Source organism: Podarcis filfolensis (genome assembly GCF_964270895.1).
Source record: "Podarcis filfolensis genome assembly, chromosome: 2".
NCBI lineage: Eukaryota > Metazoa > Chordata > Lepidosauria > Squamata > Lacertidae > Podarcis > Podarcis filfolensis.
In genome coordinates, this window is record NC_139605.1 from 60947670 (window position 1) to 60974323 (window position 26654).

Consider the following 26654-nt stretch of genomic DNA (forward strand, 5'->3'; position numbering starts at 1 on the left):
AAAACACCTCCCTCATTTAATCCAAATGGACCATTTCCGTGGTGCATTGTTTCCTTCTGTTAATTAATTGATTTTTCTGTGGCAATGATAAAATCCAGATGTCATGGAGAAATTATATGGGACAGCATTTTGCTGGGTAGAGCCTGCACAAAACTTACATGCGAGGTCAGTCCTGAGTTTGCCTGGTGTTCTTAATGCAGGATAGAAAGCAAGAAAGAACCTTTAAGGTTGTGTGCCCATTTGAGGACCAAACCTACAAGCTGAATTAACCACTTGCCAACTAAGGTCCGTATAGTTAAAGCCATGGTTTTCCCAGTAGTGATGTATGGAAGTGAGAGCTGGACCATAAAGAAGGCTGATCGCCGAAGAATTGATGCTATTGAATTATGGTGCTGGAGGAGACTCTTGAGAGTCCCATGGACTGCAAGAAGATCAAACCTCTCCATTCTGAAGGAAATCAGCCCTGAGTGCTCACTGGAAGGACAGATCCTGAAGTTGAGGCTCCAATACTTTGGCCACCTCATGAGAAGAGAAGACTCCCTGGAAAAGACCCTGATGTTGGGAAAGATGGAGGGCACAAGGAGAAGGGGACGACAGAGGATGAGATGGTTGGACAGTGTTCTTGAAGATACAAACATGAGTTTGACCAAACTGCGGGAGGCAGTGAAAGACAGGAGGGCCTGGTGGGCTCTGGTCCATGGGGTCATGAAGAGTCGGACATGACTAAACGACTAAACAACAACAAACTGAAACAGCAGGGGGAGAGTGTATTCTTGCTCTGGGGCTTGAGGGTTTCCTTCAGGCATCTTGGTGGCTACTGTGAGAACTGGATGGTGGTCTTGTTGGACTACTGGCCTGATCCAACAGGCTCATCTTATGTTCTTCACTTTGCCACCTTCACTTTGAAGAAAAGGCATCCCTGCATGGCTCCAATCTAACACAAATGGTCCCAATTTCAATCAGGGGCCCACAATGGCTTCTTGCCTCCTTCCAGGTGCTTTGACTTTAAATATGCCATTTATTACAAAGAGAACAGTTGGGGGAAATAAACTTTTGTGTGTTTGCATGCATGCTTGATGGGAAACCAATGCGGATCCATGGCGTAGAGCAGAAGTGTAGTGATGCTGTGCACTGGTCTTTGGTAGCCAAACAAATAAATTGGTTTCAGTGGACGAAATAAAATAATATTTTAAGCTGCCTATTAGAAAGGAAAGGTTTTACAAAATACAACAAATACAAGAATGGGGAGGTACAGGGAAGCAATTTTGCTTCCTGCAGCAAAAACCTTTATTTTAAAATCTTGCAAAAACATTAGTGGAGATAGATAAACTGTCCACATATTATCTCATTTTTTCTGGAAAATGAATATAAAATTGCTAAAGCTTTTTAACACCTTGATAAAAGGATCTTCTGTTTGGACTCATCTGGAATATCTTATAAGAACCCATTTATTATGTTGACATGCTCTCCATCTCTTATATAATGGCACTTTTGCCAGTGATGGCCAAGTCCAAGAAGAGTATTTTCATTTTTGTATTCACAAAAGTTGTTTCAGCTTTACCCAGGAGAGCTCACTGCTATCTTTGGTACACTGAAATATGTCATCATTAGCCTCAATGTGTTATTTGGTAAAAAGAGAAACACTGTGCATTTCCGAACATTAATTGGAGTTATTTCAGATTAATCTTAATTGTTTCCACACTTAACCTGTTTTCTGCAATTTCCATCCTTGTTTTCCCAAGCTTTCAAATTTTGGTTGGTCTTGTTCTGGTTAGCCTGGCATTCTTTTTATGCTTCATTTATAGATTATCAGAGCAATCCTACCGTCACGAGAGGGAGTGATTATGGAAGACAAACCACACAAAAAGGTGGAAAACTCTAGAAGAACATTATGCAAGGCAGACATTTATTTTTTGTTTAGCTAGGGGCTGGGGGGGGGGGGGCGGGAATCTCCAAACTCTTCATCCAAAAAGAAAGTCTTCTGATAAATTTTGATTCAGCTTTGGAGTGAACCTATTACAAGGCTCGGACCTTTGGCAAGAGTGCTCCTGGATAATATCACATCACATCTATATATTAAAGGATTTTGTAATACCTTTAATTCCACTTCCCAATAACTGCAAACAAGCAATGCCTTGGCAGCACTATAGAGCCCCAGGGGAAGCAAACCCTTTCCCCAAACACACAAAGGTTTAGTGCATTCCAGCAGCACGTTCCAATCAAGCCTTTCCAAATTCATACTGAACGATTATTTAGGATAATGAATGCAAGATTCACATAACCAACCTATTCCAGGGCAGAGGGGAGAAGAAATGGGCATAATCCTTAAGTCTTCTTCCATAATGAAAATGAGGCCTGAGTACAACACCAAACACATATGCATATCACATATAAAAATACCAAGCTGTGTGGGACTCATTCCACAGCAGTGCTCTCCCACATATTGTCTATTGTAACACTGGTACCTTGGGTTACAGACGCTTCAGGTTACAGATGCTTCAGGTTACAGATTCTGCTAACCCAGAAATAGTACCTCGGGTTAAGAATTTTGCTTCAGAACAGAAAGTGTGGCAGTGGGAGGCCCCATTAGCTAAAGTGGTGCTTCAAGTTAAGAACAGTTTCAGGTTAAGAACAAACCTCCAGAACGAATTAAGTTCTTAACCCGAGGTACCACTGTATATGAATTCTAAGTTCTTATACATAAAAATCACGTTAATAAATTTACAAGGCAAACACATACATAAGTATATAAACTGCATGTCTGAAATAGGACAGGAGAGCAATCCTGAAACCATTTTGACTCTCCCAAATTGACCTCAAATATTTCTCTGCAAGGAGGAAGGAAATGGGAAAGCCTCTTCATTGTCTTTTGCTTACCTGTCTTAAGGGCGTATGTGTGTATGAATAGGGTGAGCCTGTGACCTGGATTCAGGAATTAAAGCATTTATCATCACAAAAGAATGGCCGGGCTGTGAGATAGAGCAATGATTGACCATTGTCAGGTTTCCTGGAAGACAGGATTTCTGTAGTAGACCGCCCCCCCCCCCCCGTGATGTATTTCTGCTACAGACCACCTCCTTCTGTGATGTATGTAGGATGTTTTGGGGGTTGATCTTGAGCTACAGGGTAGGAAATTTCAAAAGTCTATATAAGAGCTTACACACCATTGTTCTGGGTTCCTCTCCTCCCTCCCTGCGTGGGGTGAGTAGGGGATGCTGTTGCAACAGTTTCATGCTCACTAGCTGCTTTGCTTCTCAATATTCTCTGGTTGGCCTCTGTTATTTTCTCCTACCAACAGAGAACCTACTTAAGGACTCTATACAGGCTCATGGATACCCCATAAGGGAAAGGGAGCAGGTTTTTTCTCTCCTTATAACACTATTGATACAATAACCACTTAGACCTGATCATTCCAACCAAAAGCTACCCTACCAGGAGAGAGGATAGGAAACTGGAAGAAAATTACTGAATAGGCAATCAGCTCCATTCATATGACTGTTGCATTCCAACTGATATCATGACTTCATGGGTGACCTCTTTGGGAAAGTGATTCCCACACAGGAAGGAGTATGTCTGCATGAGAAGCGGAAGGTGGAAAGGGAAGAGTAGGCAACCTACATACAATTTGTTTTCTTCTGCTCTGGAGGGTAGGACTAGAACCAATGGCTTCAAGTTACAAAGAAAGGAGATTCCGACTAAACATCAGGAAAAACTTTCTGACAGTAAGAGTTGTTTGACAGTGGAGTGGTCTCCCTCGGGAGGTGATGGACTCTCCTTCCTTGGAGGTTTCTAAGCAGAGATGGATGGCCATCTGTCATGAATGATTTAGCTGAGATTCCTGCATTGCAGGGGGTCAGACTAGATGACCCTTGAGGTGCCTTCCAACTCTACAATTCTATGATTCAATTATTCTAACTGTATCCACTGATAGTCATCTGTTGTTATCTTGTCTCTTTCTCCCCCTATATGGGTCCTCACACTGTTGAAATACAGACTGGAGGTGCCTTGGGACAGGGATCCATGCTTTTCGCTTGCAGCCCCGTGTAAAATGATGGTGCCGTAATCATCATTCCCGCTCCACTCCCTGATTCACATTTTATACATTGTTGTCTAAGACACAGAACTAACATAGTTGTTTTCATTTTGGGTTTTTTATCACTGTGCTCCACAACAAAAGCCAGGGTGACCTGACAAATGCTGGCAAGAAATTAAGGCTACTGTCATTGAGGAAAATGGGCTCAGTAGACCATTGATCTCCCATTCTGTTTTCCTTATTGCTCTTTATCTGATGCTATTCTCTACGAACGGCTCCTTCCTGGCTAAGGGTCATGAAACATTATGTGCCAAACGCAGGCTGGCTTGACACAAGTTGCCCACTCAGCTTGCCTACCTGGAGAACTAATTAGTTCCTGGGTACTAATTAATGACTGCAAAGTGGATTCTAGATGCAATACAAATAAATCATCAGAATGAATCTCTCAGTGAGTGAAATGGGGGTGGGGGGCAGAATGCATCTCTGGCTTCCTTCTATTTTTTTATTTTTTTATTTTGTAAATAAGAAGAGATCACAAAATAAAGCAGACAGAAACCCCAGCTCTTCTCCGCTCGCCTGGCTCACCGTCTGGAGACCAAGCTGTGCTGCCTCCTCTTGGAGCAGTCTGATTCATGAGAGCTGATCGTCTTTGGTTGCCTCATCGCTGTGACATCGCGAGGCTGCTGTGGTCCCTGCGCACATGGCTTCATTGTCTCGCTGCCTCACAGTGCCATGTAATATGACCGAGGCATGTGATTTCCAAGCACATATAGCATCAGGCTTGACCTTGAAAAGACGTAGAGGCTAAATGCTTCTGAATGCCGCTGACTGAAAGGATGAAGAGAGAATGAACAAATCAACAGGAAATTAAGCAGGCATTTAATGCAGGGTGCTCTCTTTGGTCTGCATTACATTCCCCAAAGGAGAGGCATTAAAAATGTGTGAGAGGGGGAAAGTCTCCCATTAAGTACTGTACTGTGGCATAATTCTCTCTCTCTCTCTCTCTCTCTCTCTCTCACACACACACACAGAGAGAGAGAGAGAGAGAGAGAGAGAGAGAGAGAGAGAGAGACGCAGACACACACAAATAGAGCAGTTAAATAAATAAATGTACAATCCTACAGATGAGTGGGTGTGAAACTTTTTCCATCCCAATGGCCACATTCACTTCCAGGCAACTTCCCAAGTGCCACATGCCAGAGGCAAAAATGAGACCAAGCAAGACATTTAAATTTTACCTTTGTACACTAGACTAGTTTCTACACACACTCACAACCCACTCTCTACACTCCAGCCAAACAAAAGGCAATATCAGGCTTCATGAAAACAGGGCAGCCAGACCAAAATTCCTGGAGAGTGAAGCAGGGTCACTGAGGGGTGTGGCCTGGAGAGAGTTCTAAGGGCCAGACAGAGAGCATTGGAGGGCAACTCTTGGCCCCCGGTCTGAGGTTTCCCACCCCTGCTATGGATGTCTAGTGTAAACATCTCTACTCAGAAGCAAATTCAATGGAGCTTCCTCTCAGGTAAGTGAGTATAGGAATGCAGCCTTGCATAGCCAGGTTTCCTTGCATTAAATGATGGAAGTTAGGCCATAATCCTCTCCTAATTGCTGCTTCTATTTTTAATGCAGGGAAACCCAGCCATTTCCATCACATGCATGCTGTTAAATATTCACCATGCCGAACATGCATTTCACCACTCAGACAGGCTGCTTTTCTACCTGGTTTAATCAGCCAAGTGTGAATCTGCTCTAATACTGCTGCATGTGGGTTATGGCTGTAAAATGCTTGACATTTTTTGACAACGAAATCATGACAACTGATTTCTGAAATGGGATTCTGGACAGCTTTAAAAATGGGAAGCCGGATATGGAAGGCTGGATATTTTTACAGAATGTCTTAAACAATAGCTCTAAAGTCATTGGTCTTACACGGGATCTAGGCCATATCCACACTCTTATACCACTTGAACAGCCATGGAAATTCCTGGGAACTGTAGTTCGTTGAGGATAAGGTAAAGGTAAAGGGACCCCTGACCATTAGGTCCAGTCGTGGCCGACTCTGGGGTTGCGGCGCTCATCTCGCTTTATTGGCCGAGGGAGCCGGCGTACAGCTTCCAGGTCATGTGGCCAGCATGATTAAGCCACTTCTGGTGAACCAGAGAAGCGCACGGAAATGCCGTTTACCTTCCCGCCAGAGCAGTACCTATTTATCTACTTGCACTTTGATGTGCTTTTGAACTGCTAGGTTAGCAGGAGCAGGGACCGAGTGACGGGAGCTCACCCTGTCGCAGGGATTCGAACCACCGACCTTCCGATGGGCAAGTCCTAGGCTCTGTGGTTTAACCCACAGCACCACCCATGTCCCTTAAAAGCTGGCCCTTAAAAGCTATACTTCCCAGTATCCTTAACAAACTACAGTTCCCAGGAATCTCCGCAGCTGTTTAAGTGGCATAAGAGCACTTTAAATGAATGGTGTGGATGTTACCATAGTCGTTTCGGAGAGGAGCCACACAGCCTGATACCAGAAGACCCTGCACAGTACAATTTCATCTGTCCGTTTGGGAAACACAAGACAACCATTTACCAGGTGATACCTGACTACGCTGTGCAATCATACATCTACTTTAGAAGACGGCAGTTTCTAGCATCCACTGACACCCTCGTTCATGTTTTAATTACTCAGAGCAGCACTGTAATAGCCTGGTGGAGGACCAGCTCAGCTTTTCCCCTTCTACCATGCAGTCTGAAGTATGCCCTACCCACAATGGTGGATATTCTTCAATATGACAAGCTGATCCTCATAGAAAACAAGATCCCAAATATTTCACATGGATGACAGATTGCACGTTTGCCACTTCAGTCAACTGAATTTGATTATAAGCCCTCCATTGATATACAGCAGTCCTCGGCACTGTAGGCCTTGTATCCTTGCATGACTTGCATGAAAACCAGTGTGGTATAGTGGTTAGAGTGTTGGACTAAGACCTGGGAGACTAGGGTTCAAATCCTCAGTCTGCCATAAAGGTACTGACGTTTAAAGCCCTAAATGGCCTCAGCGCAGTATACCTGAAGGAGTGTCTCTACCCCCCCACCGTTCAGCTCAGACACTGAGGTCCAGCACCGAGGGCCTCCTGGCAGTTCCATCACTGCGAGAAGTGAGGTTACAGGGAACCAGGCAGAGGGCCTTCTCGGTAGTGGCCCCTGCCCTATGGAACACCCTCCCATCAGATGTCAAGGAAATAAACAACTATCTGACTTTTAGAAGACATCTGAAGGCAGCCCTGTTTAGGGAAGTTTTTAATGTTTGAGCGTGTTTTTAATATGCTGTTGGGAGCCGCCCAGAGTACTGTTATTATTTATAAATTATTTATAATACTTTATAAATAATAAATCATCATCATCATGGAGTGGCATTGAACCAGTCACTGCCTCCCAACCTAACCTACCTCACTTGGTTGTTGTGAGGATAACATGGGAAAGAGGAACCCTATGTATCACCACCTGAAGCTCCTTGGAAGAAAGGTGGGATATAAATAAAATAAAGAAATAATAAATAAAAGTCCTCTTGATCTGGAGAACACTAAAAGCATATTTGTGCAAAGGGAAGACATGCCACACATTTCTAGGAAGGATTACTATTATTATTTTAGTGAGTTTTTCCAACTTGATATTTATTCAGAAAATTTCAAAAATGTGACTAGATCATCACAAATGAGGTATGGTTGAATAGCATACTCTCTTTGACCCACTGAAATAGCATCCTACACTGTCTATAAATTGTGGTAGCCCTACTAGGCTACCTTGATCATTTCCAGATGTTTAATCAGTTTACCAAGGCCAAATCCTGATTGGTTGGTTTGACCTCATCCAGGCTACTTGTGGCTGCTGGCCCACATTCTCTGTCACTCATGTGGACCATTAAAAATGCCCTAGGCATATTAGCCACCCAGTTAAAAGGATGTTCCATTCTGAACATTCATGGACAAGGCTGTATACTACAGACAATATTACTGCACTTGTGTGCCTTGGGAAGGTTCATTCTTTCTGTGAAAAGCAACTAGCACAGACTTCAGCCCTGCCAAAAATGATATATGCATCATGAAATCTCAACATGAACTCTCTGAAACCTGGACAATATATACTGAAACTTTCCAAACAGCTCCAAAACTACAGTATCTCATATTATTTCTATGGATGATTTATAGTTTGGCTGTGAGAGTAGCTAGAAAATGACGGGGGTTGGGGTTGTGTTTGTAGAGAATTATTTGGGACAACCAAAGGAATTAAGTGACCCTGCAGCTTTTGCTCTCATTCCATTCCTCCCAAATAACCCTGCTCTGTGTTATTGTGCAAAGAGAGACATGTTATGCAAATTGATGATGATGATGACTTGAATAGTAATTACCACATTTAGAATGCTGCAAAAACATTCTTTTGCTGGGCTGTCCTAGCCCACGCATTTGCTTGCAAACCAAGCAACATTACAAAAATTAATAATAAAAAAATAAATGGGGGTGGGGGTGGGGAAAGCAGACAGGGCCAGTCGGGCCACAAACATTTTGCTTCCTGAGATGAAGGTCAAGGTGGTGCCCATATTCTATGTACAGGAGCCAACTTCACATCTAGTTTAGGCCTCATCTGCTGTATACACTTAAACCACCATGATAAACAGTCATGGCTTCTCCTAAAGAATCTTGAGAATTGCAGTTTTGTTAAGGGTGCTAAAGTAGTAACCGCTATTCCCTTCAAAGAGCTATAATTCCTAGAATGGTTTAAGAATCAGTCCCTCTTCCTAGGGAAGAAATCTGGGAATTGTGTATCTCTTTGAGGTGCCTAGAGGTCTCCCCAAAACTCTCATCATTCTTAGCAAACTACAGTACCCATGATACTTTGGGGAAAACCACAATGGTTAAGGGAGCACCACAGTGCTTTAAATGTACAGTGCAGGTGTGTCCTGAATCTTATTTGAATCACCTCAAGGCAGCAAGCTAACTTAGGAGGTGCAGGGCAAACTGCACCTTCTAATCTTGGAGGACAGAGCTCTGTCGTCCAATGCTGTTTCTACCTCCCCAGCATCTGCCGCCTGAGGCAGCTGCCTCACTCAGGCTAGTGGGTAGTTTGGACCAGAGGCAGGGACAATAAACATGGCTCCCCTCTCCATCAACCAAAGAGGCAGGCATGCCTTTTGGGTCCCTGTGGGGACAAGCCATTTTACAGAGTTGAAATAGCCAATTCAGACCGAAACTAACTGAAATCTTCAAGCTAGGTAAGGTCTCTGACAGTGAGGAATAGGTTCAGCAACCCGTTCCACTCTTAATCAGTGTAATGAAGCAACTCTTCAGGAATTATGTGTTTCTAAACCTGTTTTGGCTCTCATTGACTCAGTCCACAGCAAACCTTCATTAAGAAGGTTTATACAGATGGGTGAAGCTGCATTTCCCGTTTCTCACGAGGGAAGAAAACAATAACTTGTGATTTATGCCAGTGTTGTGGTGTGTCAGTTCTGTTCTTTCCCAAACTGCATAATTAAAAAACAGTGTTTTCAGTCTTGAAGAATACTTACAATAAACAGTTTTGGTGGATACTAAATGACTCAGCTCCAGAGCTTAATCAACTGCAGAAGATGTGTATTGCTGCATATGCTTGAATGCTGCAAACATTATCTTTTATACGCTCACTTTTAACTGAGAAGAAATAAAATCAAAATAAGAACAAGTTAATGTCCTTCTTGGCTCAGCTAGAAGAAATTAAGGCAAGAGAGGGGAGATTGGTTTTAATGCAGCAGCAACAGTTGCAGGGCTTGCATCTATTATAGATTTTGGAAAGTTGTATTTTCACTATGCACTTGGGTGCCATTTTTAGTCAATATGGTGGATTGAACTTTCCAAAACTGCATTGATTTTGTTAACCAAATACTGCATGATGGTTCCTAAGATCAAGGAGCAGGTTTATATCTGTGTTTGGCTGTAATTGGATGCTATTTTGAATCGAGGTAGCAGACTGAACCTTCCAAAACTGCACTAGTTTTAAGCTGGCATCAATGGTTAATATTGGTCCAGCTTTGAAAGGTTCAGTCGACTACCTCAATTCAGAATTTTGAAAACTGCACTGATTTTTTTTCCCTTTGAATTCCTGAACAATGCCAAGTATGAGGCTAGTAGTATCAAATAAAACATTTAATGCTAGTGAGTTTCTCATCAACTGTGTGTGGAAAAGAGGCCATATATCTCTTCTCCTTTGGTTGTATCAACCTAAGTAGTCTCATTGAGATTGAGGGAAACAATTAATTCCAGATAGGTCTACCTTGAGTGGAACCTAGTTACATAACAGCCCTTCAATCCCCAGTTTCTCTCTGAGATCTTCTGCCCCTACTTCTCCAAATGCTGCAGTCTCACGCAGTCATGTTTCCAGGGAACCTACCACCTGCTGTTCGCTGCTTTCTTTATCCTTAACTCTTGGTTGCCAGGCATGCAAATAAATCTGAGATGAAAGTCAGAATTGGTGCAGCAGTCACAGCTATCACAAAGTCACTGAGGGTTCACTAAAGCAGAAGAAAGCCATTATAATTCCCCTGTGCAGGTTCAATGGGAAACATCAAAATGCAATATAGGAGACAGGCAATAGGACAGTGGTGCAAACATGGACCACATCTGCACTATTATACCACTATACCTCTATTAAAAGCACTATTATACCACTTTACACAGTCATGGCTTCTACCAAAGAATCCTGGGAACTGTAGTTTGTAAAGAGTGCTGAGAGTGAACAGCAAAGAACCTGCACAAGCAACGCTGACACCAAACCCTACATATATTAAGTAAAATAGAAACATCGTCACCCACCCCACCTCTTTCCCCCTTTTTTTCCTAATGTATCAAGAAATGAAACTGATTTGTAAAAATGTTGCATGGGGGGGGGAGAGAAATACGAGAGAGAGACATTGCACACACTTTTGTAAATCAAGAAAATCTTTAATAAAAATACATTTTTTTAAAAAAAATAGTGCTGAGAGTTGTAAGGAGACCCCTATTCTCCTCACAGAAGTACTATTTGCAAAGGAATCAGTTGTTACACAACTTTGGGAATTGTAGCGGGGGGAAGTGGTTTCCTAACAAATTTCAGGACCCTTAACAAACTGAAGCTCCCATGATCCTTTGGGGGAAGTTATGACTGCTTAAAGTGGCATGATACTGCTTTAAACCCATGGCATAGTTGTACTGTACAAGGTCTTTGATACTAGAGTGGGATGCAGCAGAACAGTCTCAGCCCCCAGAATTCAACTTGTTCCATGTAATGCCATCATTTGCCAGCTCCCATTCATAGTGCTAAGTTTCCTGGAATGAATGAAGTGGGATTCATCTCCAGCTACTTCCAAACAAAAACGAAATAGAATCTAGTTTCTTTGTCACTGAATAGAAATTTATGTTCTGAAAGAAGCTTCTGGGCAAGCATGAATGAATGAAGAAGTATAAAAGTTTTATGACCTCATCTACCTGATGCACAAGAAATGATTGAAAATGAATGTGGTGCATTTGGGAAGTTCATTAGCAGCGCTATGGAAAATTTACAACCAGAAAATCAGAGTGCAAATGTAGCTTAATCAAACCCAGGTACTCTGAAAAGTTAAATCTAATGAAATGGTCACAATTGTAAAACGTTTTTGTTTTTTTTACTATGTTGCCATGTAAGAAAGAGAAGAGTTTCAACTTCTCTAAAAACTCTAAACATTTAAGTTCCTGGGGAAAACTCTATTCTCCTGTAACTTATCTGTATGTATGTATGCACATTAGTAGTAGTAGTAGTAGCAGCAGCAGCAGTAATTTATACCCTGCCCATCTGGCTGGGTTTCCCCAGCCCAACAGAAAATTAATTTAAAAAGCGATAAAACATCAAACATTAAAAACTTTCCTAAACATTGTAATTGGAAATCCCTCTAAATAGGTTTAAAAAGAGGCAAAGTGCTACCTGCTCCTTTCCTATTTTTTCTCAGGTCAATGGTCTCAAATCAGAGGAAGTTTGTCACTTAGGTTTCATGGTATGATCTGAGGGCACATAGGAAGCTATTTAGTTGAAGACAAGCAGGACTAGCTCTGATCAGTGTCTGGTGGGAGACCACCATGTCAACCACCTTGAGTTCCATGATGGAAAAAGCTGTGAGATATGTAATGAATAAATTCATTGATGAGTAACTATGCCGTGGATGAGGAGATTTCACCCTTCCCATATCCAAGAATCTGCTGATGTTCTCTGCTGATTCTCCAGAGAGGAGGGGGCGGTTTCTGCTATCTACTTATTCCGCTCCAGCCTCACATCGGAGAGAGAGAGAGAGACTGTGTGTCAGAGAGAGAGAGACTGACTGTTAGAGAGAGATTGTGTGTATAGATAAGGTTGCTGCTAAGAGCAGCTGCAGACACTCAGTGCAGTTCAGCATTTTTCGTTAAGACCTCATTTAGCTCTGTATATAGTTGTGTATTATAGTTGTAGATAGAATAAAGAAGATATTCTACAGAGCTGTTCTCCGAGTCGTTTATACTCTGCTATACTCTGCTGTGCGACGACTTCTTCTTGTGAAAGTGAATCCGGTGCTCACAACTCTGTGAGTCCACAGCACTTTGACCTGTTCCTGTGCAGAAGGTGATCTCTGGAAGTGCTACCCAGCTCGCCTAGCCCAGTCGGGGCTGGAGTGGATGAGTCCAGTTTGTGGCACTGGCTCAAGGGCGATGCTGACAGTGACATCAGTCTAGTAAATCCTCTCTAAATGAGGATAGGTTTGCATTCCTTTTTAAAATTTCACACCACCATTTCCCTCCTGATAAGCTTTTCACATCCTAATCTACAACTTTACTTTCCAATTCTTTATGTCTCTTCCCCTGGCATGGAATAAAAGATGTATATCCTTCACTTTGGAGCTTATCTCGCCTATTTGAAATATTGCACACCCAGAAAAAGTAAAGTAAACACTGGGTAGTAAATTTTGATTGGAATCAGAGAATGAAATGTACGATAATAATACAGGAAACCAATTTCATCAAGATTTCTCCAGGGAAATAGGGAACTAATAATGTCTATAGATCAGTATAGCCAATATAATGGCCTCCAAACAAAAACCTGTTGCCTTGCTTCTGTCCTTCTTCTTTCACATTACTTTCCCTTGCTATTCACAAATTTCATAGCCTTCACTTGCCACTGATTACCTTGCCTGCCTCTAACATCCCAACCTTCCTGCATGCAGTCAGACTCATTGGCCATTTGTGTACATGTGACTACCAACACATATGCTCAGAGCTCCAATGCAAACAAAGGAAATACTTGTTCCTGCATCCTTCACTGAGTTGGACTATGAAGCCTGACATGATCTGCTCACTGAAAATCCCAAGATCACACCTACCCACACATATACCTCAAGGTTTCCTTTTTGCATTTAGAATACAAAAGACCTGACTATTCCTTGCCCACTCAACCATGTTCTTGGCACTGAAGGGGGAAGAGGGGTGGGGGGAGTGCATCGCCCCTGGCAGCATGATCCCGGTGGGATGCCATGGCAGCTGGGCCCCCCTCCTATGCTGGGTGCCACGCCTCTGCAGGTGGTGTGTCACGCCCCCAGGACGTGTGCCCCACCCCATGACACATGCCCCACCCCCGGGATGCATGCCAGCCCCACCCCCGCCTGCTCCCCGCTCCCTGGTGCTGGAGCATGAAGCTCCACCACTAGTTCTTGGATTTCTCTATATCTACTAGAGTTGGATCATTGGACAAATTAATGAGGGTTAGACTAATTCATGGATGATGTGCCCATTAATGGCTACCTCTAGGATCAGAAGCAGTGTATTTCTGATTACCAGAAATCATCTTCTTCTTCAAATTACATCTGTGTCTGCTGAAGTCAATGAAATATACATACGAATAGTCATATAAAGACTCAAGTAGGGAGTCATGTTGGTCTGACACAGTCGAAATATATAAGAAAAATTAAAAAATTGTCCAGTAGCACCTTAGAGACCAACTAAGTTTGTTTTTGGTTTAACCTTTCGTGTGTATCTGAAGAAGTGTGTATGCACACGAAAGCTTATACCAAGAGCAAACTTAGTTGGTCTCTAAGGTGCTACTGGACAACTTTTTTATATATTTCATAGAAAGACTGTGAGCTATCTGGAGCTCTGAAAATTTCTCTGAATTCTTGAATAGTTATCAAATATTTTCTGAATATTTGATAAGCATATTTAACATGGTGACAATTTATTTCAATATTTCATTTCTGATGCCATTTCTTGGTTGACATGCAATGTTATGTTATATCTAATAATTGTCATGTGATAGTATTAGTATTTGATATGTTACTGGACAACAGCTAACAGTTCAAATGCAAATGAGGCTTAATGTAAGCCTGGATTTGATAGATAATTTTCAACTGGACCTAACATTTGACAAGGTTATACTTATGAGGTTTCATCTGTCTGTCAAGCTAGAAGCAAAAACAGTTGAGATGTGCCAACAAATCTAACACACTTGAAATTAGAGGTAAGCCTCTTCACATTCAAATTTTCACATTCAGAATTTAAATTGTGGGGTATTTTAGAACCAGAAATATTAGCAAATATTTGCAGATGTTCCTTTCATCTCTAGAGCTGCTGCTATTAAGCCGGCATACAGAATATTAAACAAATCTGGCCTTTTCCCAGTGAACTTATGAAAAATACATTGCTGGGAGTTGCAGGAGGAGAAGGATAGTAAAGCAGTGCAGTAATTTGAGAATAAATAGCTTTGAAAAGAAACACACCAAAACAATTCTCAAACTGTCTCCCTGCTATGTTTATTCAGCACAGGCGCTGAATAGCTTCTAGACAAGATTTCACAAGGCATTGAAAGAGAAGAAAAGAGGAGGCTCCTTGTGGATTTGGGCAGTGGGTATTCACCAAAAGAATAGTCAAGCAGTTGAAAATGTTGGGTGGGGCATATTGTAAAAGAAGAGTGCTCTGTGATCCTAATGGTTAAAATCTGTAACCACACCAAGCTCCTGATTTTTGAAAAGTGTTTCCATACAAACCAGAGAAATCAAAGGAAACTTGAAAGGGAAAAATAAAAGCCGTCTTAACAGAGACAATAACTAGCGAGCCCTCCCTGGTTGCAAATAGACCCATGCGTGTTTCTAGCAAAATTCTTCCTGTATACATGGGACTGGTTGGCTGCAGTTGGAAAGGATGTTAATTTTCATCTAGAAGAAGGTATTAACCCAGCAGATTCTTCGTTTGCTATACACCAGTGGTTATAAGATGGAGAAGCCTTCTCTTTTCTTCAAAGGCCCTTCTACGCTGCAGGCAGTTCAGTAGGATAAAGAGAGGAAGGCTCTCTGCAGTAGTAACTCCCTTCCAACATCAGTTTGATGCTGACTGTTGGCCCCAATACATTTTTGTTTTTCTGGGCTAGATTTCTTGGGGATTCTGATTCAAGTCCCAGGACCTTCCTTCTTAGTCTCTCTCTTAGGTGATGGAAAAACTTCTTTGCTCTCATGTGGGTACCATACTCCAAGACTCACCTTTGGAAAATGGAATGTTAGCTTCTGACTACATGTCTATATATCTTGTCAGGCATTTCTGCATAAAGACTTCTCTAGCCAGGAAGCAAGAAGCATTCCAGACAGACAGAAGAACTGGAGAAGAGCTGTGGAGCAGGGCCAGTATGGGGTGTGGCTTGGGACCCAGATAGAGAGGCTCCTGGACCTGAGGTTCCCTACCCCTGCTTTCAATGACAAACATATATTTTGGTGTTATGTGAGAATTTAAGGCACCCCAAATTCCTAGGAAGCAGATAGAAAGGCAATTAGATGACTAGCATTTTTTAAAAAAAAAAAACTTTTGCACAGTGAGATTGCAAAATGAAAGGCGATGTGGGTTGATGGTTTTTGTAGTTTTTGTGATTTTAACTCTTAAGGGGTGAAAGCCTGGCAGTCTAGGTCATACTGATGAAGAAACTGTGTTTGATCCCACGAGGGGCGGGGGGAAATCTAACAAACCTGTCATTCCAAGATGCTATGTTGTTTGAAATCAGAATAGTTGAATGATAGAAATTGGCTTTGCATTAAAGTCAAGGGTGAATGTGTGACCCTCAATGTGAAGAAGATGCAGGCACCCTGTGAGACGCTTGGATGGTCTTCCATTTTTCAATATACTTCAGGAGCCTCTCACAGCTTTTTGCAGTAGAGAAATGTAAGCAAATGAATTGTGACAAGGTTCTGGAAGTCAAAAATATGTAATAAATAATGCACACACTTTTCAAATGACTGCCTTATTAACTCTTTCCTTTTATGTTTGTTCCAGTTAAAGGGCTCAAACAATGTCCCTTTTGCTGATTTCTCTATTAAATACTGAGTCTGTTCAACATGTGCGTGTTAAACAGTTGAACTGTTCCTAGGTACTGATATGGAGAGAAAGAGAGTCCATGATCATTAGGATATTGTCTGCCATAGGTGAAGATCACCTGTTTGTCTCTTTGCATGCTGGACACCACAGAAATCATAGTTACCATGTCCATGGAGCATTGTTGGCTAAATTTGGGTCTCCAGCTGTTTTAGGCTACAACTCCCATCATCCCTAGCTAACAGGACCAGTGTTGAGGGATGATGGGAACTGTAGTCCCAAAACAGCTGGAGACCCAAGTTTGGTCAACACTGCAATAAAGAGACCAACAGATCTCACTCATCCTCCTGAGAACCTTGTGTGTGTGTGTGTGTTCCACCTACCTAACACCTGCTGTATATTTTGTGTGAACTGGGGTTAGTCCACATACTTGGACATCATACTGATAAAGAACCAGGGCAGTGCTAAGGGAAAAAAGCAGAATGGCAAAAGCCATGATGATATGGAACAATGGAGGTAATCCATGTTTGTTTTGATTCGGAAACTGCTATTTGTGAAAGTCAAAAGAGAAGAACACACAGGAAATAATCTGTAGCCTTGAAAATGAAAAAATCCCACACCCCCATGCACCCAAGTTCATGAAATATTTTCATAATGTTTGTGTGTGGCAGCATTAGTGCTTAGGCACAGTTCGGCTGTTTAGCACACAACTATCTTATGAAACATTTTACGACGTATATCAGCATATTTTGATCTATTTCCTCCCTTGTCCCCTCATACACTTGTTTGGTACAGTATTGTAATGGTGACACAGACCATCTCCCTGCAGGAGGCATCTGTATAGAGTGGTGAATGTAGCTTGTAATTTGCATTTTAGCCTTAACGAGTTGCTGTAGTGCTGAACATGTACAGCAGATTGACTATGATGTGGACTGCAAGGCTATGCTTACTGAATATGTATATGATTATTAAGGCTGCGTTCCGAGAGCAACACTCCAGCAGCTTACAGCAGAGCGTGCCTTAACACTGCCTGAGATTTTCAGTTCTTCCAAAATGTAACTTGCACATCAGTATAAGCACTCTCCTCCTTTTTGACAGGGTGCCCTTGTAAATGGTAATTTCCCGGGTGGAGGATGGGAAAGGCACTCACAGCTCATCTTGGGCAGAATGCCCTATGGGAAGCGATTTTCATGGAATATCAATGTATCCCTATAGCTACAGACACAGGGCTAGCTCCGGATGTGTAAGCTGGGAGTAACACCGCTGAGATCAATGCTTTTCATGTTGGCGGAAGGGTGATCAGAATCAGGAGGGACTCGAGCCGACAGATGTAAATAGAAAGTGTTTGCACGAAGCAACAAGGTGACAGAGACAGGGAAGGCACTGTTGTATAACCAGTGTCACCATCTTTTCCCAGAATGCACACTATGTTTTAAGGCCAGGATAAATAACTGAAGCAACACAAATCAAATAAAGCACAAGCGTTCCTTAGAAGGCGCATAGCCATAACAATATCTTGCGAATCTGTTGCATCATCTATCTGCAGCGCATGAACAGATGACAGCTTGCTTCCATCTCAGTTCTGAAAGTGCAGGGTGCATCACCAGAAATGGGAGATAACTTTTCTTTCGTGGCACTCTCTCCCACACCACCACAGGCCAACGCCACACATCGTTCTGTGAATATTACGTCACCTCTCAGTTGCCTTCCATCTCGGTAAGCAAAAGATCAGTGTGGGAACCTATGGATGCTCTGCAGAGAAGCATCTGATTTCTGACATATTTATCTGGCTAGAGATATGGAAGTTCACGTAAATGAATTCAAATTGAACTCGTACTGATGTAATCAAATAGAAGATTTCTATGAGTTCGTATAGGGAGATACACATATCCAATTTTCTACTGGAGTTACATCAGTACTGTTCTTGATATCTCTCAGCACATATGCCACATTTCATGAAGCTGTTTCAGATCAACTTTACACGCTGTAGAACCACAAGGAGCGCACACTGAGCACCCATTTACATGTTTCCTAAAGGGCAACACTGCTGCTTCCATTCAGTGCTTGCTCTCAGGCTAGTCCATTCAATGCTTCCATCTTCTGCCTATGTTTCAGGTGGAGAATCAAGTGATTATATAACACACTAGCGATGCCCACCCTAGCAGAGAGTATGCTACGATTTTCCATAGTATGTAACATGTGATCCATTTATGTGGAAGAAGGTTGTGAATGTTACATTGATGGGCTCAACCATGGAGGAAGTGATAAGGAAACCTTTTAATGACTAATAATTTTAATATTAAATAAAAGCACCTCTTGCCGATATGTAGACAGAAACTAAAAGGGTTCTTTGTTTTCCACTACTGAGCTAAAGATCAGGATGAGATCTTGAACCAGATTCAAAAGCTGGCTGAATCTTATATTAATTTACATACCTTCTTTCATGTATCCATATTGTCTATGCAAGCTAAATATGTGAAGTGACTAGAAAGGATACTAAGTGGGTATGCATAATGAGTGTGTGTTGAATGTGTACCTGCTAATAATATAATGTTTGAAGTGACTTTCAATGGTTTTAAACTGCACTGTTCTTGTTTTACTTTGCTTGAAGTTTGACGTCCTTGTTAGCTTGTTCAGCCGCCTTATAAATTAAAAGTCCGGCTGGAAATAAAAGCGAAAGATTTGTAGAAGAAAAGGGGATGACAATTTGCTTTTGCAAGATAGAGGCTTGTACCCAATGTAGTGCTAAGTCAACATCCCATCAGTGCAAGTATTTCTGCTTGTGCAACAGGGCTTCTCCCTCACTCCAAACAGAAAATGAGGATTCTTTGATGGGTTGGGGACTGACTGCTCCTCTCATTGGACTCCACATCTTCCTTGCTGCCACCACAGCCATGCTCTCAGCTGAGCTGCTGGTCAGCCAGATGCCCCTACTATAGCTAGTGCAGTGGAGGCTAGTGCCCATTGGGACTGGTAAGACAGTAGGTGGAGCCAGAACCAATGGCAGGTGAAGGCAGGATCAGAAATAGGCAGAGCCAACTGATTCTGGTTTTGTCCCCACCCTCCTTCCTGCCTCCCGAGTAAGGAGGCAGGCACGTGGAGGATGGCTGAGCACAGACTGTGCTTGGTGGGGCAGGGCCCCATTTGCCTAATGGAGCAATCTCTACAAAGCTGGAAGTGGGCATAGTATAGCAATGTAAACAAGAAAAAGCAGCTAAGGGTGCAGGCACAGAAGACAGAAAATGAGTGGCTGCTTAGGGAAAAGGAAGGAGAAAGGGAGACCAGTTTTCTGGATTGAAACTAAAAAAGAAAGGAAGGGGAACTTTTCCCTGCATTACTCTGGCAGGCCAGATGCTTCCAACGAACAGGAAGAAAAGTAAGAGAGGTGGAACTGAACACAAGACAGGGAAGGAAAAAGGTGTGGACATAGCACTCAACCTACGAAATGTCACTGCACAGATCAAAATCACACCTCTCAAAAATTATAGTGCTAAAAGCCATCCTCGCCTCTGGAGATTGCTTTTCTCTTCTCTTCTTTTTTTTTAAAAAAAAATGCTGGATTTTCTATTGTCTTGAAGGGAAAAAACAAGGGTGAGATCTAAAAGAGCAATGATATTCTGATTGTGTCATGAAGATGCTCCATGGTGGAGAATGCATGTTCCAAATGTGGTTATTCCAAACTGAACGTCTAGGCTGCATTCAGACAACAGTTTATTCTATTTTATCAATATTTCCTTAACTGATATTTTCCATGTTTTATGTGATCTTCTGCATAATGTAAAAGCCACATCTGGAAAACCAGTGGAAATTTAGCACACTCATTTCTGTTTTATTTGCTTCCAGAAAAAAAATCTGCTTGCATTCCAGAAAATCACAGGAGTTTTGGGTCAAAATTTTCCAACAGGAAATTTGGGGTGATATTCTGGCCTAACAGTTCTTCCCACCATTTAAAACATAGTATGTCATGGCAGCATATCCATCAAAAGGCCAGAGACCCATGATGCAACAGTGTAAATACAGTGTAAAAGGAGTAATAGTACCTGGGCCAGGTGCTTGCATTATAATTGGGAAAACTGATGCAATAATCCCCACCTCTGAAAGCATCCTTAGTGTGGAAGCTTCTCTCTTGAAAGGTAATGTAAGGCTTGCATCTAGGTAAAGTAAAGGTAAAGGACCCCTGGACGGTTAAGTCCAGTCAAAGGCGACTGGGGTTGCAGCATTCATCTTGCTTTTCAGGCTGAGGGAGCCAGCGTTTGTCCACAGACAGTTTTCTGGGTCATGTGGCCAGCATGTCTAAACCACTTCTGGCACAACAGGATACCGTGACGAGTGCCAGAGCGAGCAAAAATGCCACTTACCTTCCAGCTGCAGTGGTACCTATTTATCTACTTGCACTGGTATGTTTTCAAACTGCTAAGTTGGCAGAAGCTGGGACAGAGCAATGGGAGCTCACCCCATCACATGGATTCGAACCGCCAACCTTCCAATCAGCAAGCCCGAGAGGCTCAGTTGTTAAGACCACAACGCCAACCGCTCCCCTTAAGACTTGCATCTAACTCCCTCACAACTTTGTTCTGCTAACCCAACTAATCAATGCAGTTCTAGAACCCTGCAAGTTAGCAACCATGATTTAAGGTTCTAAATCATGTGAGAAGTCTGTAGCTCCCCACTGCAGACCTTCTGCTTCCAATGTATGGAAGACAGGAGGGAACACATCTTTGCTCTCCCCACACAAGCTTCTGATTGTGTGAGGCTTTCAATACCTGCATAGGGCCCCAGTGTCCTATTTTTGTGCTGCTTCCTGATTTGTATGCCTCTCCTCACTGTCTGCTCTTGCCAGTATTGTTGCTTAGAGGGAACATGAAGTGAAAAGAGGTGAACACAACATACTATATGGGACAATCTTCTGCAGGAGGGGTAAATATGTGCATCAGGAACAGTCAGTCCTGTTCTGGGTCAAATCAGAGGATTTATGATGGAAAGTATCTGAACATGTTTTTTGTAGGGTCAAGGTAGGGGAGGGAGACATAGAGATCGAGGGAGTATATATCTTTTGTGAAACAGCAACAAAGATGAACAGGGAAAACCTTTAGAGACAAATGAAAAAACCAAAGGTTTATTGTGTTAATATATCTACTTGGAGATATTATATTTCTACAATTGCAGTGAAAAGTGGTCATGCAACTATAGCGCAGAAAATGAGACAATGGCCAGTCTTGTTTTTGAATGTTGGTCCACAGGGAAGACACCCTCCATGTAGAAAACTAACATGCTAATAAGAAAGCCCTATTACTTATCTGCTTCTTTATTATGTGCAGGGAGCTCTGTATGTGGGAAACCATTCAAAAATATGGCATCTCCAACCTATGTCTGAAGTGGTACAGTCCAGAATATCCCATGCTAAGGAGGAAAGGCCATAGCACAGTGGTGGAGCATCTGCTTTGCATGCATGAGGTCCCAAATCCAGTTCCCACTGAGGGAGAAGCCTGTCTGAAGCTCTGGAGAACTGCCAGTCAGTGTGGACAATATTGAGCTAGATAGGCCAATGGTCCGACTCAGTAGAAGGCAGCTTCCTATGTCCCTACTTCTCTCATTCTATATTGTGTATAGAACAGGTACTGATGAAAACAATGTTACCACCCCTCCATGTTTGGTTTTAAAAAATATAGTAAGGATTTAATTTAAAAAACAGTATACAGTGGTACCTCGGGTTAAGTACTTAATTCGTTCCGGAGGTCCGTACTTAACCTGAAACTGTTCTTAACCTGAAGCACCACTTTAGCTAATGGGGCCTCCCGCTGCTGCCGCACCGCTGGAGCACGATTTCTGTTCTCATCCTGAGGCAAAGTTCTTAACCCGAGGTACTATTTCTGGGTTAGCGGAGTCTGTAACCTGAAGCGTCTGTAACCCGAGGTACCACTGTAATAATGATTGCCATGATTTCACAATCATGGCATGTAAAGCTGAGCTGCATTTTGAAAGTTTCATCTGCAGGTCAGCTTGAAAAAGGGCAGATGAGAATTTTGTATCGAACATCTGAATTGTGCAAAAACTTTGTTTTTTCAATGATGGAGCGCAATGTATGAAGAGCAATTTTCATACTCCTCAAAAAGCAAGTGGAGAAGAGGCAGCTCTCACTCTCTCTTTTTTGCCAGATGGAACTGGGGTTAATGTATTTGTTCCCTGGAAAAGAAGGTCATCCTGCACTGGTTATTCACATTTCCATACAGCTTGCATCACTCCAGGTTATATCTCTGTTAGTATAATTGAAGCTCACAGGAGAAGCACTGACTGATTATCCCACTGCTCTTGAAAAACCCCACTTATGCTTAAGACAGCCATGACCTGCCACTTAGAGCTTTCCACTTCATTTGTTTCTGTTGAGTCACCTTGTTTTCCAGAGCTTTCTGAATCGTGTTCCCGAGGAGCTGCTGTTCCACATTTACCTCTGGCAAGTGGAAGGGTCAAGGCAAGTCGTAAGGGCTGGTCCCTGAGGAGGCAAGCGAGAAACAGAGAAAGGGGAGAATTCATGAAATGTTATGTGTGGTGCAGTGGTTAAGAGCCGTAGACTCGTAATCTGGTGAACCGGGTTTGCTTCCCCTCTCCTCCACATGCAGCTGCTGGGTGACCTTGTCACACTTCTTTGAAGTCTCTCAGCCCCACTCACCTCACAGAGTGTTTGTTGTGGGGGAGGAAGGGAAAGGAGAATGTTAGCCGCTTTGAGACTCCTTCGGGTAGTGATAAAGCGGGATATCAAATCCAAACTCTTCATCAGATGCCAACTTGGGCGGCATCCACATTTAAAGAATGTGGGTTTCCTCAAAGAATTAGGGGTGCTGGGAATTGTAGCTCTAGGAGAGCAGTTCCCATGTGCTTAAAATGGTGTCAGTGTGTTCAGAGCTGTTCCCATGCATGGGCAGTTCTGATGGGCAATTAATCCTATTATATCCATTATGTCCTATTACATCCATCTGCATGTCCGACAGTTGTTTCATGCGGATAAATGGAAATTTCACCACCAGCATAGCCCAAGGGGACCCTCTGGATGTTGTGGACCCCCACTGGCGGAGGAAGGGGGTGCAGGGTGTGTGGTGCGCCCTAGGTGTTATCCCTGAGAGGAGTGACATCACCGCCACACACCCCTGGGACGCTCGCTGCTCACCCCGCCCCCTGTGGACTCCAACTTCCATCCACCCCAGCCAGCATGACCATTAAGGATGGTGGGATGGGAGTTGTGATCCATAACATCTGAAATGCAGCAATTTGATTTGCATAGGCAGATTTAGGGGAGTGCAACCAGTTTGCCCGCACTGGGGGCCGAGCCAAGAGGGTGCTGCAGAGGAGACTGTAACAAAGATGAGCAACAGAAGGCAAGAGGTGGTATTCTGGCATCGCAGAGGGCACTGCTGAAGTCCCATGTCCACCACTGCCCCGTTCCATAGCCCTAGTCAGGTGTTCTGTTACTTCATGCAATTAATACTGTACAAGGGAGAGTGTTGGTATGCTGGCAAGCCCTATCCCTTCCTTCATTTCATTTCGTTTTTTTCATTTCACTTTTAATTTCCCAATCCAATCCAAATCTTTATTATGGCCATAGACCAGCATAAGCTAAAAACACCTCCATGCATAAATAAAACACACTAGATAGGCAATAAGGCAACTGCGGAAGCAGAGTGTACACAGACACATTCACTCAATTACAGTAAACCAGCATAAGATAAAAACACATAAAACATGTAAATCAAACCTTCACTTTTAGACCTCTGACATATGCCAATCATAGCAGCACAATATCTTGCAACTGAATGTTATATCAGGATTTATATCTTAGAGCAATAAGGAGATATAGAATTGCCCTATGTGTCCTGGAAATTTTATTTTTTTTATTGGCAGGATAAACCTAGCACGTATATTTGTGTAATACTGGCAAGGGAGAAAAATGTGTTCAGTTGCTTCTCTGTGCCCAGAGCCACAGTGGCATTTTTAATTTGTATACCACCTTTCCATAGTACTACAGTGGTACCTCGGGTTACATACACTTCAGGTTACATATGCTTCAGGTTACACACTACACTAACCCAGAAATAGTGCTTCAGGTTAAGAACTTTGCTTCAGGATAACAACAGAAATCGTGCTCCAGTGGCACGGCAGCAGCAAGAGGCCCCATTAGCTAAAGTGGTACTTCAGGTTAAGAACAGTTTCAGGTTAAGAATGGACCTCCGGAACAAATTAAGTACTTAACCAGAGGTATCACTGTACACACAGGGTGGTTTACAAGCTGAAGAAGCACCAAAATAGACAGCAAAGATTACAAACCTAATAACAATATGATCCATTACAATGGGGGGGGGGTGGAATTATAAATGGGAAAAAAATATAATTTACTTAGGAGACCACTGTAAGCAGATGAAAACATTAGCAGGATTTTAATTTCACTTGTAATGTAACAAATACTATGGACAATATGACTAGATATAAAATATAGACTATGAAATAATATGCAGTTGAAAACATTGAAAATAGGATCCATGTGGGGAGTGGGGGGAAGTCTTGAGATTCAGAGAAATCTCTCTATATGGATATGTATTTGGTTTTGCTCTAAATTTATACTTGCAAAATCAAAGAAAAATGATTTCAAAAAATACACAATATGAACCGTTACCCAAAAAAGTCAAAATAAAAACATAACTTTAAAATAAAGCTATATCAAATAAAGCAGTATTTAATAATCCATTAGAATATAATAGTAAACAATAAAATTAGAAGAGCAAATAATTAAACAGTTTAAACTTAACCATTGCAATAAAGAATCACTAAACTATAATCGATAAAAATAATGGCCAGTCACAATGCATAAAATACCACCAGACATGCAAAACCATGTAGAAGGATCAGATTGAGAAACAAGGACACACAACTTATAAAATTATTTTTTACAAAAAATATTCCTTCCCCTTCTTTACAGTCCTCCATGAATTGAAGGCTGAACCTCTGAAGTTCTGAAGGCTCCAGGAGTACAGGAAGCATCTGGCTTCAGTTCTCCCTCAGCCTTATGGAAGACTTGCAAAACATGCACCAAAGGCAAAGGGGTTGCCAGCATGCCTTCCTTTTCCCTCAGGCAGTTTTCAGCCCATGGAGATCCACAGCAGCTGCAGAAGACTCATGAAACCTGCTGTTGAGAATCCCCCCCCCCCGCCCGCCTACGTGAAATACTAAAGTTGTATTCTTTCTATGAAGTAGAGGAAGGCAGACGTTTTTGGTTTAGGAAATAAACATATTTATTATTATCAGGAGAATCATTACCTGAAATCCCTTCTCTTTTGGTATGGCAAGTAAACTTGCAGATGTGCTCCCACGTGGTAAGAATACAAGCTATTGCATCCTGAAAATTATTAGTAAATACAAAGATAACGTTTCAGCTCGGTTGTGTCCTTATTTGCGTTGCCCTCTCAAGCAAGGGTTCCAAAACAGTAGAGAAAAGGGAGGATAAATTGTTGCTCATATATGAGTTTATTTACAGAAACTAATTTGTGTGTGTGTGTTCCTTTTTTTGAGATTTTTCCAGAAGAAGAAAATCCATTGCTGGACTGGGTCCTTCTCTAGGACAAGATGCTCCTGCAATCTAACTAGGACTTCTAACTAAAACTGGTGGTTTTTAAAGAGAAAAAAAAATTATATGTGACACATGTCTCAAGATCTGCCAGGCCCTATGTTTGATACCCCTGGATGATGTTGTGTTCCCACCTGTACCTTCCCTGCCTCATTATCAGATATTGCACAGGCACTGCAGTTTCTGAGCGCACTATATCACGTCAGTTGTATAGACATCTTGCACATAAGCAGCATCCATTTCATCCCACATAGGGAAATGAGGGCTGCTGCCAGACACAATCACTCTATCATCTATCATCTATCTATCTATCTATCTATCTATCTATCTATCTATCTATCCACACACACACACAGAGAGAGAGAGAGAGAGGGAGAGAGAGAGTGCTACTTCACCCTTTCTGTTCTATAATGACTTTGTTACAGATAAATTAGGCATGCTAGGAAAGGGTAAATCAATCCACAGTGAAAGGTGGGATGGAAGAGGGAGAAGAGCTCTCTGCCACAGCTCCAGTTTCCACTGGCAAAGCATATTGCTGTAAGCAAAGGTGAGCAAAACACAGGGTTTTACATTGGTATGCAAGTACTGCTGCTTTGGTTTTCTTATATTGGAAGAGTCTGGTGCTCCCGGGGACTGATTTAGACTCCAGCTATTCAA

General features: G+C 42.3%; 1 long non-coding RNA gene across 2 annotated transcripts in view; it reads right to left on the minus strand.

The window, feature by feature from the left end:
* Positions 1-4598: 4598 nt before the first annotated feature.
* The window catches only part of LOC310758038, a 154547-nt gene continuing 132491 nt past the window's right edge, over positions 4599-26654 (minus strand). The window contains exons 3-4 of one of the 2 annotated variants that reach the window (XR_014545632.1): positions 22777-22877; positions 4599-4861 (exon numbers count right to left, since the gene is read on the minus strand). This is a non-coding gene — a long non-coding RNA (uncharacterized lncRNA). The remainder of the gene's footprint in view (positions 4862-22776; positions 22878-26654) is intronic. The other variant, XR_014545631.1, reaches the window with a different exon arrangement.